The 13,091-nt window shown below is 40.8% G+C and overlaps 2 pseudogenes; both read left to right on the top strand.

Moving 5' to 3' along the window:
- Positions 1 to 7,537: 7,537 nt before the first annotated feature.
- On the top strand, positions 7,538 to 8,064 carry LOC134808597 (large ribosomal subunit protein eL34-like; annotated as a pseudogene).
- Positions 8,065 to 12,265: 4,201 nt separating this feature from the next.
- Positions 12,266 to 13,091, top strand: LOC107969181 (cytochrome c oxidase subunit NDUFA4-like; annotated as a pseudogene).

The following is a 13,091-nucleotide window of genomic DNA, read 5'->3' as shown; positions in this document are numbered from 1 at the left end:
GTATTAGCCTGAAGATAAATTTTAACAAAACATATACACTTGGGTATCCGTCATTGCTCAAACTCTATAGTGTATTGCTGGAGCCAATAGGCAGGGTATATTTTATTAGCTAAATTTGATATTTGTCTTCTGCCTTCTGTATCACCTCCAGGCTATAGGAAATCAGGATTTTGTTGGCTTTAAGAAAACACATGGTATGTTCACTGTATATTAAATATACCTGTATTTAATGTTTTCTCTTAGGACAGAAAAGTAGACACACACACACACACACACACACACACACACACGTTGTGTTCAGCTTTCTGTTTTATATTATTTGCCATTGAGATTAGAATAGAACAGGCTCTATTCATGCAAACTATACGAAATGAAAAACTTTTAAGACTCTTCATTAATTGGAGCTTCTGGGCAACATCGTGTGTGTGTGTGTGTGTGTGTGTGTGTGTGTGTGTGTGTATACAGACATTTTTTTTTTAACTTGTTGATTCAGATGTCTTGGTCCCTGAATAGTCCTAGATTACTTATTTTGAGAATTCATTGTTAAAAATTACAGGGAATTAAAATAATTGCCTTTTTTTTTAGAGGGTAAGAGATGGGTAGAAGAGTATGCCTCTGAAAATTTTATTAGTTTATTCTTGTGGAGAATACCAAGAAAATGTGTATTTGCCCATTGCTAAATATGATATATGCCATTTTATATTTATTTGTCCCAAGTGTCTTTTTGTAAGAGGAGAATAAACAATAAGGAATTACTGATCAAAGTTTTACTATTTCATTTATTTGAGTTTTTCTTAGAGCTTAATTAAAGAAGTGTGGTTTGGGGTATACTTTTCTTATTTGTGCTTTATGTTTTGAACTCAGTCAACACTGTAGACAGTCTCCAGGCAGGTTATAAGTTAAAACCTAACTGATGGTTCAGAATACAATTTCCCAGTTTGCATTTGGGCTCTTGCCTCTCCTCTCCCTCTGTTCATCAATATTTCCATGGATGTTTTTAACAGTATTTTCTGTATGTTGGGTTAATGTTTTTGGTTTTTGAAAATATGAATACCTGTCGTATGTATTAGTTTTGAGTACTATATGTACAATTATGGTGCTAGGTATAATAGATTACAACAATGAAGCGATGTAGTATATGTTTTTATGGGATTAAAGTCTAATGGAGGAGACAAAGTAAAAAAATTACTAATTTTAATATGTGCAGTGATGGAAATGATACTGACTTAAGAGAGTAACAGAAAATCAACTAACTTTAGTAGAGGTAGTCAGAGCTCTGCTTCTCAAGAAGATGTGGAAAACCTCAAGAGACTGTCATTCCCATTTTAACAAGGAGAAAAGGCTGGGTCATCTATAAAATTAAAGCTTTTTTTCTTGAACATATCAAAGAACTGAAATTACAAGGCAAACAAACCAAATCCCAAAGAGTGATAAGCCCTACAAGGAGAGATGGGACATACTGACTGTTTAACCTTAGGAAGAACCCAAGAGAAAGAGATGGCCTTTATATAAACAGGTAAAATATTGGCAAAAATTTTAAGAAATTCCTAAAGTGTACATGTGGGCTAGCATACCAGTTTGGAATAGCCAAGAATCTGAAATAAGGGAACTTCATACACACTCACAAGTTCTTTCCCAAGGGCCTACACCAGGACTTAAGAAAGACTGGAAGCAGGGCGTGGAACCAGAAAGTCTCAGTAGGTGGTTTAAGCAAACAGAAGGTAGTTGACCGCCATGAAATTCTGCCTGCTTTCAAGCTCTTCTCTTGAATGATGCAAAAGCCTTAGGCTATTGTAGGGAGGAACAACAATCATTCCTAGGGCCCAGGCAGAAATTCATTGCTCTGGGGTAGGAATGTAGACAAAACCCATCTGCTTTTGAGAGAGAGGTAGGAAATATTCTGCCTTCAGGACACAGGAAAACAATATTACTGCTGGAAGAGTAGAAGCAAAAATTGACCTTGGAGGATAGGCAGAAAATCTGGGCCCAGGAAGCCACATGGATAACATAAAGAGGTCTGCTCCCAGTGGGGAATGGGCATGAAATTGTTGCACAAGACCAACAATAGATTTGAAACAGATTTTGACTACTATTGAGAAATGGTGCAGGAATGTTGAGAAAGCCACATCCCTGAAGGCCAGGCACACAAAGCCTGCCTAAGACTGAGGCTAGCCAAGAACAAAAAAAAAACCCTGTCTCTGCTATAAGCCTAGCACTAAGTAACAAGGAAAAACCAGTCTGTTGAGGAAGCAGCAAGGGTGTAAATATAGATCCTCTCTGTGGTGTAGGCATACAGGGATCCCTGAAAATTGAGGGTGGGACTCAGAAAAGTCCTCCTGTACTCCAGGTGCACTGTAAGCATAAGGTAACAGCAGTCAACCACTGGAAGAATTTGAAGCCTGTAGTATACTGAAGATAGTGACAGCATTAATCCAACCCAAACCCCTACAAACTGGTGTCTACATTGACACAATTTCCAAACTAATGGTCTCTGTGTTAGTCCATTTTGCATTGCTACAAAGGAATACCTGAGGCTGGATAATTTATAGACAAGAGGTTTATTTTGGCTCATGGTTCTGCAGATTATACAAGAAACATGGTGCCAGCATTTGCTTCTGGTTAGGCCTCAGGAAGCTTTTGCTTGTGGCAGAAGGAAAGGGGAGCTGATGTGTCACATGACAAGAGCAGGAGCAAGAGAGATGCCAAGTTCTTTTTATTTATTTATCTATTTTATTTATTTATATATTTATTTATTTATTTATTTATTTATTTACTGAGATAGCATCTCAGTCTGTCGCCCAGGCTGGAGTGCAGTGGCACCATCTCAGCTTACTGCAGCCTCTGCCTCCTGGGTTCAAACGATTCTCCTGCCTCAGCCTCTTGAGTAGCTGGGATTACAGGCATGCGCCACCAAGCCTAGCTAATTTTTGTATTTTTAGTAGAGATGGGGTTTCACCATGTTGGCCAGGCTGGTCTCGAATGCCTGACCTCAAGTGATCCACCCACCTCGGCCTCCCAAAGTGCTGGGATTATAGGCATGAGCCACCGCGCCTGGCCCAAGCTCTTTTTAAAAAACCAGCTTTCACATGAACTAATGAAGAACTCATTACCCCAAAGAGGGCACATCCACTCATGAGGGATCCCTCCCATGACCCAAACACCTCTTACCAGGCCCTGCTTCCAACATTGAGAATCACATTTCAACATGAGATTTGGAAGGGACAGACATCCAAACTATATCAGTTTGACAGAAGTGTGTGCATTTCCAGGTGTAACACAATCTACCTTATTCCTTCTGTTATACACGAGTCTGGCGTTCAATCAAAAACCAGCAGAATACAATTCAGAAATGAAACAGAGGTTGGGACTAGCAACCTCTGTTAATATATTAACAGATTATATAACAATCAGTTAATATATTAACATATCTGGTGGAAAAGGTGGGAAATAACGAACAGATAGTGAATTTCAGCAGAGAAGTGGGTAAAAGGGCAAAATGGAAACACCAGATATATATACATAAAAAGGTTGGCCAGGCACTATGGTTCACACCTGTAAGCCCAGCACTTTGGGAGGCCGAGGCAGGTAGATCACTTGAGACCAGGAGTTTGAGACCAGCCTGTCTAACATGGGGAAACCCCAGCTCTACTAGAAATACAAAAAATTAGCCAGGCGTGGTAGCACATACCTATAATTCCAGCTACTCGGGAGGCTGAGGCATGAGAATTGCTTGAACTCGGGAGGCAGAGGTTGCAGTGAGCTGAGATCGTGCCACTGCACTCCTGCCTGGGCAACAGAGCAAGACTCTGTGTCAAAAAAAAAAAAAAAAAAAAAAAAAAAGTCTACAATATCAGAGATAGAGGATTTCTTCAAACTTGATACAGCTGAAGAATTCATGAACTTGAAAAGAGGTCAATAGCAAGTATCTAAACAGACAAAGCAAAAGAGAGTAGTGGTGGGGAAACAGGACAGAGCATCCAAGAACTGTGGGACAAGATCAAATAGTCTGATGTACAGGCAAACCTTGAAAATATTACAGTGTGGCTCCAGACCACTGCCGTAAAACAAATAAAGCAAGTCACATGAATTTTTTTTGTTAACGAGTGCATATGAAAGTTATGTTTACACTATACCATAGTCTATTAAGTGTGCAATAGCATTATGTCTAAAGAAAAACAACATACGTATCTCAATTTAAAAATGCTTTATTAAAACAAAATGCTAATAATCATCTGACCCTTCAGCAAGTAGCAGTATTTTTGCTGGTAGAGGACCTTGCTTTGAGTTGATGGCTGCTGACTGATGATGGCTGTGGCAATTTCTTAAAATAAGACATCAACAGCCAGGTGTGGTGGCTCACACCTGCAATCCCGGCATTTTGGGAGGCCGAGGTGGGCGGATCACCTGAGGTTGGGAGTTCAAGACCAGCCTGACCAACATGGAGAAACCCTGTCTCTACTAAAAATACAAAATTAGCTGGGTATGGTGGCACATGCCTGTAATCCCCGCTACTCGGGAGACTGAGGCAGGAGAATCATGTGAACCTGGGAGACGGAGGTTGCGGTGAGCAGAGATCACACCATTGCACTCCAGTCTGGGCAACAGGAGTGAAACTCCGTCTCAAAAAAAAAAAAAAGACATTCAACCCTCTTAGATCCTGCCACTACTTTATCAGCTAAGTAACTAAGTATATGTAATATTCTAATCCTTTGTTGCCATTTCAACAATGCTTACGGTATCTTCAACAGTAGATTCCATCTCAAGAAACCACTTTCTTTGTTCATCCATAAGAAGCAACTCCTCATCCTGTTAAAGTTTTGTCATGAATTTGCAATAATTCTGTCACACCTTTAGGCTCTGCTTCTAATTCTAGTTCTCTTGCTATTTCCACCCCATCTGCAGTGACTTCCTCCACTGAAGTCCTGAACCTCTCAAAGTCATCCACAAGGGTTGGAATCAACTTCTTCCAAACTCCTATTAAAATGTTGACATTTTGACCTCCTTCCATGAATCACAAATTGGCATCTGGAATGGTTAATCCTTTCCAGAAAGTTTTCAATTGACTTTGCCTGGATCCATGAGAGGAATCACTATCTATGGCAGCTATAGCCTTATGAAATGTATTTCTTAAGAAATAAGACTTGAAAGTTGAAATGACTCTTTGATCCGTGGGCTGCAGATTGTATATTGTGTTAGCAGGCATGAAAACACAGCATTCATCTCCTTGTACATCTCTATCACAGCTCTTGGTTGACCAGGTACATTGTCAATGAGCAGTGATATTTTGAAAAGAATCTTTTTTTCTGAACAATGGTTCTCAATACTGGGCTTAAAATATTTAGTGAGCGAGGCTGTAAAGAGATGTGCTGTTATCCAGGCTTTGTTGTAGAGCACAGGTGGTGGCAACTGATCATAATTCTCAGCTCTAGGATTTTGAGAATGGTAAATGAAACTTTCTCAGTATCAGCAGTAAGGCTGTTTTGCTTTATTATCATTTATGTATTCACTGGAGTAGCACTTTTCATTTCCTTCAAGAGCTTTTCCTTTGCATTCACAACCTGGCTAACTTGTACAAGATGTCTGGCTTTCATCCTATCATGCCTTCCTTACTAAGCTTAATCATTTCTAGCCTTTGATTTAAAGTGAAAGACATGTGACTCTTCCTTTCACTTGAACACTTAGAGGTCATTGTAGGTTATTAACTGGCCTAATTTCAATATTGTTGTGTCTCAGGGAACAGAAAGGCCTGAGGAGAGGGAGAGAGAGGGGACGATGGCAGGTCAATGGACCAGTCACAGCACACACTACATTTATCGATTAAGCTCATTGTCTTATATAGGCAGAATTGTTGATATCCCCCAACAGTTAACAATAGTAACATCAAGGATCACTCATCACAGATCACCATACAGATATAATCAATGCAATATCTGTGAAGCACAATAAACCAAAGTACAAAAAAAGACATACACCCATATGTAATTAAAGTCCAAGAGAAAACAGAAATGGACTGCGGGATAAGAAATATCAGTAGAGGCCGGGCACGGTGGCTCACGCCTGTAATCCCAGCACTTTGGGAGGCCGAGGCGGGCGGATCACGAGGTCAAGAGATCAAGACCATCCTGGCCAACTTGGTGAAACCCCGTCTCTACTAAAAATACAAAAATTAGCTAGGCGTGGTGGCACGCACCTGTAGTCCCAGCTACTCAGGAGCCTGAGGCAGGAGAATTGCTTGAATCCGGGAGGCAGAGGTTGCAGTGAGCCGAGATCGCATCACTGCACTTCAGCCTGCCAATAGAGTGAGACTCCATCTCAAAAAAAAAGAGAAAAAAATGGATCAGTAGAGATAATGGCCAAGAATTTTCCAAAGTTAATGAAGAACAGTAACTCACAGGTCCCAGAATTCCAGAAATTCCACATTGTAAGTCAAACTGCTGAAACCAAAGATAAGAGTTAATCTCTCAAAGACAGTTGGAGGAAAAAGAAACATTATATACAGAGAAAGAAACACATAAGAATTATAGCCAACTTCTGGTCAGGGAGTAAATGAGCAAGAAAATAATGAAGCGAAGGTCCATGTAAGGAGCTTGGAAGTCACCATTCCATCTTGACAATAAGGAAAATGCTGGACAAAGTGAAGACACAACTCTTCTTGGATCTCTCAGAAAAGTGAGGTTACAGGGCAAAACGCTACTCCCAAAATTGAAGAGACAGGCAAATACAGAGAATTACAACTTAATGGAGCAGGAACTCAGAAGCAAAAACCTCCGTGGGCACTAGTGCCAGGGTAGGAAAATCTAAATTGTGCTTGACAAATAGCTGGAGGCTCAGTGTGGACAAGTTTGAGATTAAAAACTCCAAGGGGGCCAGGTGTGGTGGCTCATGTCTGTAATCCCAGCACTTTGGAGCCTAAGACAGGCAGATCACCTGAATTCAGGAGTTCGAGACCAGCCTGGCCAACATGGCAAAACCCCATCTTTACTAAAAATACAAAAATTAGCCAGGTGTGGTAGCATGCGCCTGTAATTTCAGCTACTTGGGAGACTAAGGCATGAGAATCACTTGAACCCAGGAGGCAGAGGTTGCAGTGAGCCAAGATCACACCATTGCACTCCAGCCTGGGCAACAGAGTGAGACACCATCTCAAAAAATAAAATAAAACAAATAAATAAAAACTCCAGGGGGACCCAGTCATAGGGCAACCGCCACACTTCTCTGAGTTTTGCCTCCAGGCACTCAATCAGGTTCTCACAGTAAAGACTGGCCAAAAATCCCTTTGGGATTTCAGCAGGGGAAGGGGACAAGGAACCATTTTGAAATATGCCAGAGCTTTCTGTTGTTAACAAGGCCTGCCCTTGAGAGAAACTGTTTTACCAGAGCCTAATCTAGTAAAGTTTTTTCAGAGTCTTACTGATTGGGGGAAGAGAAATATCCAACTCCAGTCAGCTCTAGCTATCCTGTTCCACCCAATGGTGGGGAGGGAGGTACTGAGAAGCACTTGTGAAGTTCACAGTCCAGAGGCACAGGCTCATTAAAAGACTGAGACTGAATCCTATTTGACCTTTGAACTCACAAAGACTTTCTTCTTCCTCTTTCGCTGATGTTGTTTACAGGCACTCAGAATGGTCCAGCATTTGATATACCATCGTAGGCTTTCCTACAATATAGCCTCTAACAAAACTAGGCTGTCCCAAACCCCGGGTAATAGAATTGTTTACTTTTATACCAAGAAGGTTGGGAAAGCACCAAAATCTGCATGTGGCATGTGCCCAGGCAGACTTTGAGGGGTTCGTGCTGTGAGACCTAAAGTTCTTATAAAATTGTCCAAAACAAAAAAACATGTCAGCAGGGAATATGGTGGTTCCATTTGTGCTAAATGTGTTCATGACAGGATCAAGCATGCTTTCCTTATCGAGGAGCAGAAAATTGTTGTGAAAGTGTTGAAGGCACAAGCACAGAGTCAAAAAGCTAAATAAAAAATGAAACTTTTGCTGGGAGTGGTGGCTCACACCTGTAATCCCAGCACTTTGGGAGGCCGAGGCGGGCAGATCATGAGGTTAGGAGTTCGAGACCAGCCTGACCAACATGGTGAAACCCTGTCTCTACTAAAAATACAAAAATTAGCCGGGCATGGTGGCATGCATCTGTAATCTCCGCTACTCGGGAGGCTGAGGCAGGAGAATCGCTGGAACATGGGAGGTAGAGGTTGCAATGAGCCCTGCATTCCAGCCTGGGCGACAGAGCGAGACTCCTTCTCAAAAAAAAAAAAAAAAAAAAAGGAAAGAAAGAAACTTTTTTGAGCAATAAAAATGAAAAGACTTAAAAAAAAAGACTGAGACCTAATCAAAGGACTATAAAATACCTTTCCTTCCCACACATCTTCCCACACATTACTAAAGGCCTTTTTACTATAGCCCCTTTTACGTACATCACATTCAGGTATCAAGAAAAAAAACTACAAGGCAGACTAAAAGGCAAAACAGAACAAAAACTCCACAGTTTTAAGAGACAGAGCCATCCTCAGAACCAGATTCATATATGACAGGGATGTTGAAATGGTCAGACGATGAACTTAAAACAACTGATTCATATGCTAAAGACTCTAGTGAATAAAGTAGACAGCCTGCAAGAACAGATGGGCAATGGGTGAACAGAGAGATGGAAATTCTAAGCATAAACATAATGCCAGAAATAAAAACACTGCAGCAGAAATGAAGAATGCTTTTGATAGATCTATTAATAGATTGGACATGGCTGAGAAAACAATCTCTGAACTTGAGTGTATCTCAATAGAAACTTCCAAAATGGAAGAGCAAAAAGAAAAAAAAGACTGAAAAAAAAATCCCAACAGAAAATCCAAGAATGATGGGACAACTACAAGAAGTATTACATAAGTGGAATGAAAATATCACAAGGGCTAGGCACAGTGGCTCACACCTGTAATCCCAGAAGTTTGGGAGGCCAAGGTGGGTGGATCACCTGATGTCAGGAGTTCGAGACCAGCCTGGCCAACATGGTGAAACCCTGTCTCTAATAAAAATACAAAAATTAGCCAGGTGTGGTGGCGGGTGCCTGTAATCTCAGCTACTCGGGAGGCTGAGGCAGGAGAATCGCTTGAGCCTGGGAGGCGGAGGTTGCAGTGAGCCAAGACCGTGCCACTGCACTCCAGCCTGGGCAACACAGTGAGACTCCATATCATAATAAAAATAAAAATAGAAAAGAAAATACCAGAAGGAGGCCAGGCATGGTGGCTCACATCCATAGGCAGAGGTTGCAGTGAGCTGAGATTATGCCACTGCACTCCAGTCTGGGCGACAGAGTGAGACTTCATCTCAAAAAAGAAAAGTAAAAAAGAAAATACCAGAAGGAGAAGAAATAAATAAAACAACAGAAGAAATACTTGAAGCAATAATGACTGAGAATTTTTGCAAATTAATGTCAGATATCAAATCACAGATTCAGGAAGCTCAGAGAACACCACACAGGATAAATGTCAAGACAACAATAACCACAATCATCACCACAAAAAAAAAATGACACCTAGGAATACCATATTTTTAAAGTCCTATATTTTAAAAGTCTTTAAAAAGTCAGAGGAAAAAGACACCTTACCTACAGGGGAAAAAAGATAAAAATTATACCCAACTTCTCCTCAGTAACATGCAAGCAAGGAGGTCAGTGAAATTTAGTGTTGAGAGAAAAAAATTACCAACCTAGAATTCTGTGTCCTGTGAAATGATTCTTCAGAGGTGAAGGAGAAGTACAGACTTTCTCAGACAAACAAAAACTTAAGAAGTTTTTTGCCAGTAGATCTGCCTTACAATAAATGTTAAAAGTTTCTCAGAGAAAAGAAAAATGATATAGGTCAGAAACTTGGAGCTACATAAAGAAAGAAAGAGCAATCTATCTATCTATCTATCTATCTATCTATCTATCTATCTATCTATCTATCTATCTACCATCTATTCTATCTATTCTATAATCTATTCTATTTATCTAATCTATAATCTATTCTATCATCTATTCTATCCAATCTATTCTATCTATCTATCTATCTATCTATCTATCTATCTATCTATCATCTATCTATCTATCTATCTAATCTCTGTCTCTGTCTGTCTGCCTGCCTGCCTATATAACTACTTACCTACCTTTCTACCTATCTATCCAGTCACCCATCCATCTATCTAAATAGATTTATTGTAAAGAGTTACATCATGTGATTATGGATGCTGAGAAGTTCCCAGACATGCAGTCGGCAAAGTGGAGATTTGGGAGAACCTGTGGCACAGTTCCAGCGCAAGTCTGAAGACCTGAGAATCAGGAGAGCCAATGGTGTCAGTTCCAGTTCAAAAGCTAGCAGGCTTGAGACCCAAGAAGAGCCATTGTTTCAGTTCAAGTTCAAAGGAAGCAAAAGATTGATGTCCTTGCTCAAGGCAGTCAGGCGGGAGATGTTCCCTTTACTTGGCCTTTCTGATCTATTCAGGCATTCAGTGGATTGGACAAGACCCACCCACATCAGGGAGGGTAGTCTAATTTGTAGTCTTTACTCAGTTTACCAATGCAAATATTAATCTCATTCAGAAACCCCCTCACAGATATACCCAGAATAGTGTTTGACCAAATATCTGGGCACCCTGTGGCCTAGTCAAGTTCACACATAAAATTCATCTTCGCAATGACATTCTGGAAAGGCAAAATCATTGGCAGAAATCAGATCAATTGTTGCAAGAGGGGGGAAGTATTGAATATGAAAGGACCTGAGGGAAATTTTAGGTGTGATGGACTATGCTAAATTTTTATTGTGGTGGTACTTACTTGACCATATAGGTTTGTCAGAACTCATTGAATTGTATACCTAAAAAAGGCAAATTTCTTTATATGTAACTATACTTTAATAAACATGAATTTAAGAACAAAAAAGAATTTGAAGAACAATTGAAAGAAGAAGAAGAAGGCTGGGCACCATGCCTCATGCCCATAATCCCAGCACTTTGGGAGGCTGAGGTGGGAGGATCGCTTGAGCCCAGGAGTTTGAGACCAGCCTAGGAAACATAGGGAGACCTCATCTCTACAAAAGATAAAAAACAGTAGCCAGGAATGGTGGCACATGTCTGTTGTCCCAGATACTTGGGAGGCTGAGGTGGGAGATTGTTTGAGTCCTAGAGGTTGAGGCTTCAGTGAGCAGTGATCATGCCACTGCACTCAAGCCTGGGCAACAGAGTGAGTTCCCATCCTAAAATAATAATAATAATAAATAATAAGAGGTAGTCTGGGCACTATACTGAGGCCATGCTATTTAAGCTGAATCCTGAACATAAAAATAATTTAGTCATGGGATATATTTGGGGTGGGAAGAGTTTGTAAGAGAGGAAACAATGGAGAACAGTCAATGAAAAGAGTGGCATATTTATGGAAGCAGAGAGAGGTGTATTGCTTGAGCACAAGATGAGACCGAAGAGACTGGCTAGGGTTAGATTATGCAGCATTTTGTAGTCCACATTTAAGAAGGATAGATTTTATTTTGATGCAATAAGAAATAATGAAAAGTTAAGCATAGGGGGCAAGAGATCTGACATTTTCAATTCATGTTAGCCGCTAGATGGGGAATGGATTGAAGGTATTTAGAGGAGTAGCAGTCAACTTAGGAGGCTGTTTCAGTAGGCAATGGGAGTGATGATGCTGTGTGATCTAGAGCTGTGGTAGTGGATATGAGGAAGAGTGGACTCAAAGAATATTTTGAAGATTGAATTTATTGGATTTCCTTATGAATTCAACATTAGGAGTGAAGGAAATGGAAGAATGAAGGAGGATGTTTAAGTTTTGGTCTTGACCAATTAGGAGGCTATTGGTGCTATGTAATGTATTGAAGACAGAAAGGAGGGACAAGTTTGGAGGAATTAAAATTCCTCTTGACCATGTTAAGTTTGGAATGTCTGAGACATCCAAATGAAAATGTTTAATGTGTAGTTTCTTTTTTTTTTCTTTTTTTTTCTTTTTGAGACAGAGTCTCACTCTGTTGCCCAGGCTGGAGTGAAGTGGCACGATCTTGGCTCACTGCAACCTCTGCCTCCTGGGTTCAAGCCATTCTCCTGCCTCAGCCTCCTGAGTAGCTGGGACTACAGGTACACACCATCATGCCCAGCTAATTTTTGTATTTTCAGTAGAGTCAGGGTTTCACCATGTTGGCCAGGCTGGTCTTGAACTTCTGGCTTCACATGATCTGCCCACCTTGGCCTCCCAAGTGCAGGGATTACAGGCGTGAGCCACTGCACCCGGCCTAATGTGTAGTTCGATGGGTAACTGAATCTGTAGCTCAAGAGATACCTGAACTAAAGAAAGAAATCGAGGATTATCACCAATATAGGTAGCTTTTAAAGTCATATAAATGAATGAAATCACTTAAAGAATGTTGACAAAGAAATGAAGAGTTTCTTTCCTTTCAAATGCTACAAACATGCTCCACCAGATCCTCAGTCAGACTAAGAAGCATCTGAGCTTGATCCCCTCTTTGTGTTTATTGGAGCTGAAGGTACTGGAGCAGCACTGTGTGTCTTGTGTCTGGCATTGTTCAATCCAGATGTTAGTTGAGACGGAAAGCATAACCCAGAACCCTGAAACAAACTGGTCCCAATGATCCATACGAGTTCTACCCAGTGAATGTGGATTACAGCATACTGAGGAAAGAAGGTCCAGATTTCTAAATGTTTCCCTATAAAGCTGCTTTAGAATGAAGGTCTTCCAGAAGCCATCTGCACAATTTTCCACTTAATCAGGAAATATTTCTCCTCTAAATGCATGAAATCATGTTGATATATTGGACTGGAGATTATATTGATTAATTAGTATCTGAAACTTGAAAAAAACTAAAAAGAAAAAGAAGCAGGCTGGGTGCAGTGGCTCACGCCTGTAATCCCAGCACTTTGGGAGGCCGAGGCGGGCGGATCTCGAGGTCAGGAGATTGAGACCATCCTGGCTAACACGGTGAAACCCCGTCTCTACTAAAAAATACAAAAAATTAGCCCGCTTTGGTGGTGGGCGCCTGTAGTCCCAGCAACTCGGGAGGCTGAGGCAAGAGAATGGCGTGAACC

This window comes from Pan troglodytes, chromosome 1, assembly GCF_028858775.2.
Source record: "Pan troglodytes isolate AG18354 chromosome 1, NHGRI_mPanTro3-v2.0_pri, whole genome shotgun sequence".
NCBI classification, from domain to species: Eukaryota; Metazoa; Chordata; class Mammalia; order Primates; family Hominidae; genus Pan; species Pan troglodytes.
This window is presented reverse-complemented; position numbering and strand designations above follow the sequence as displayed.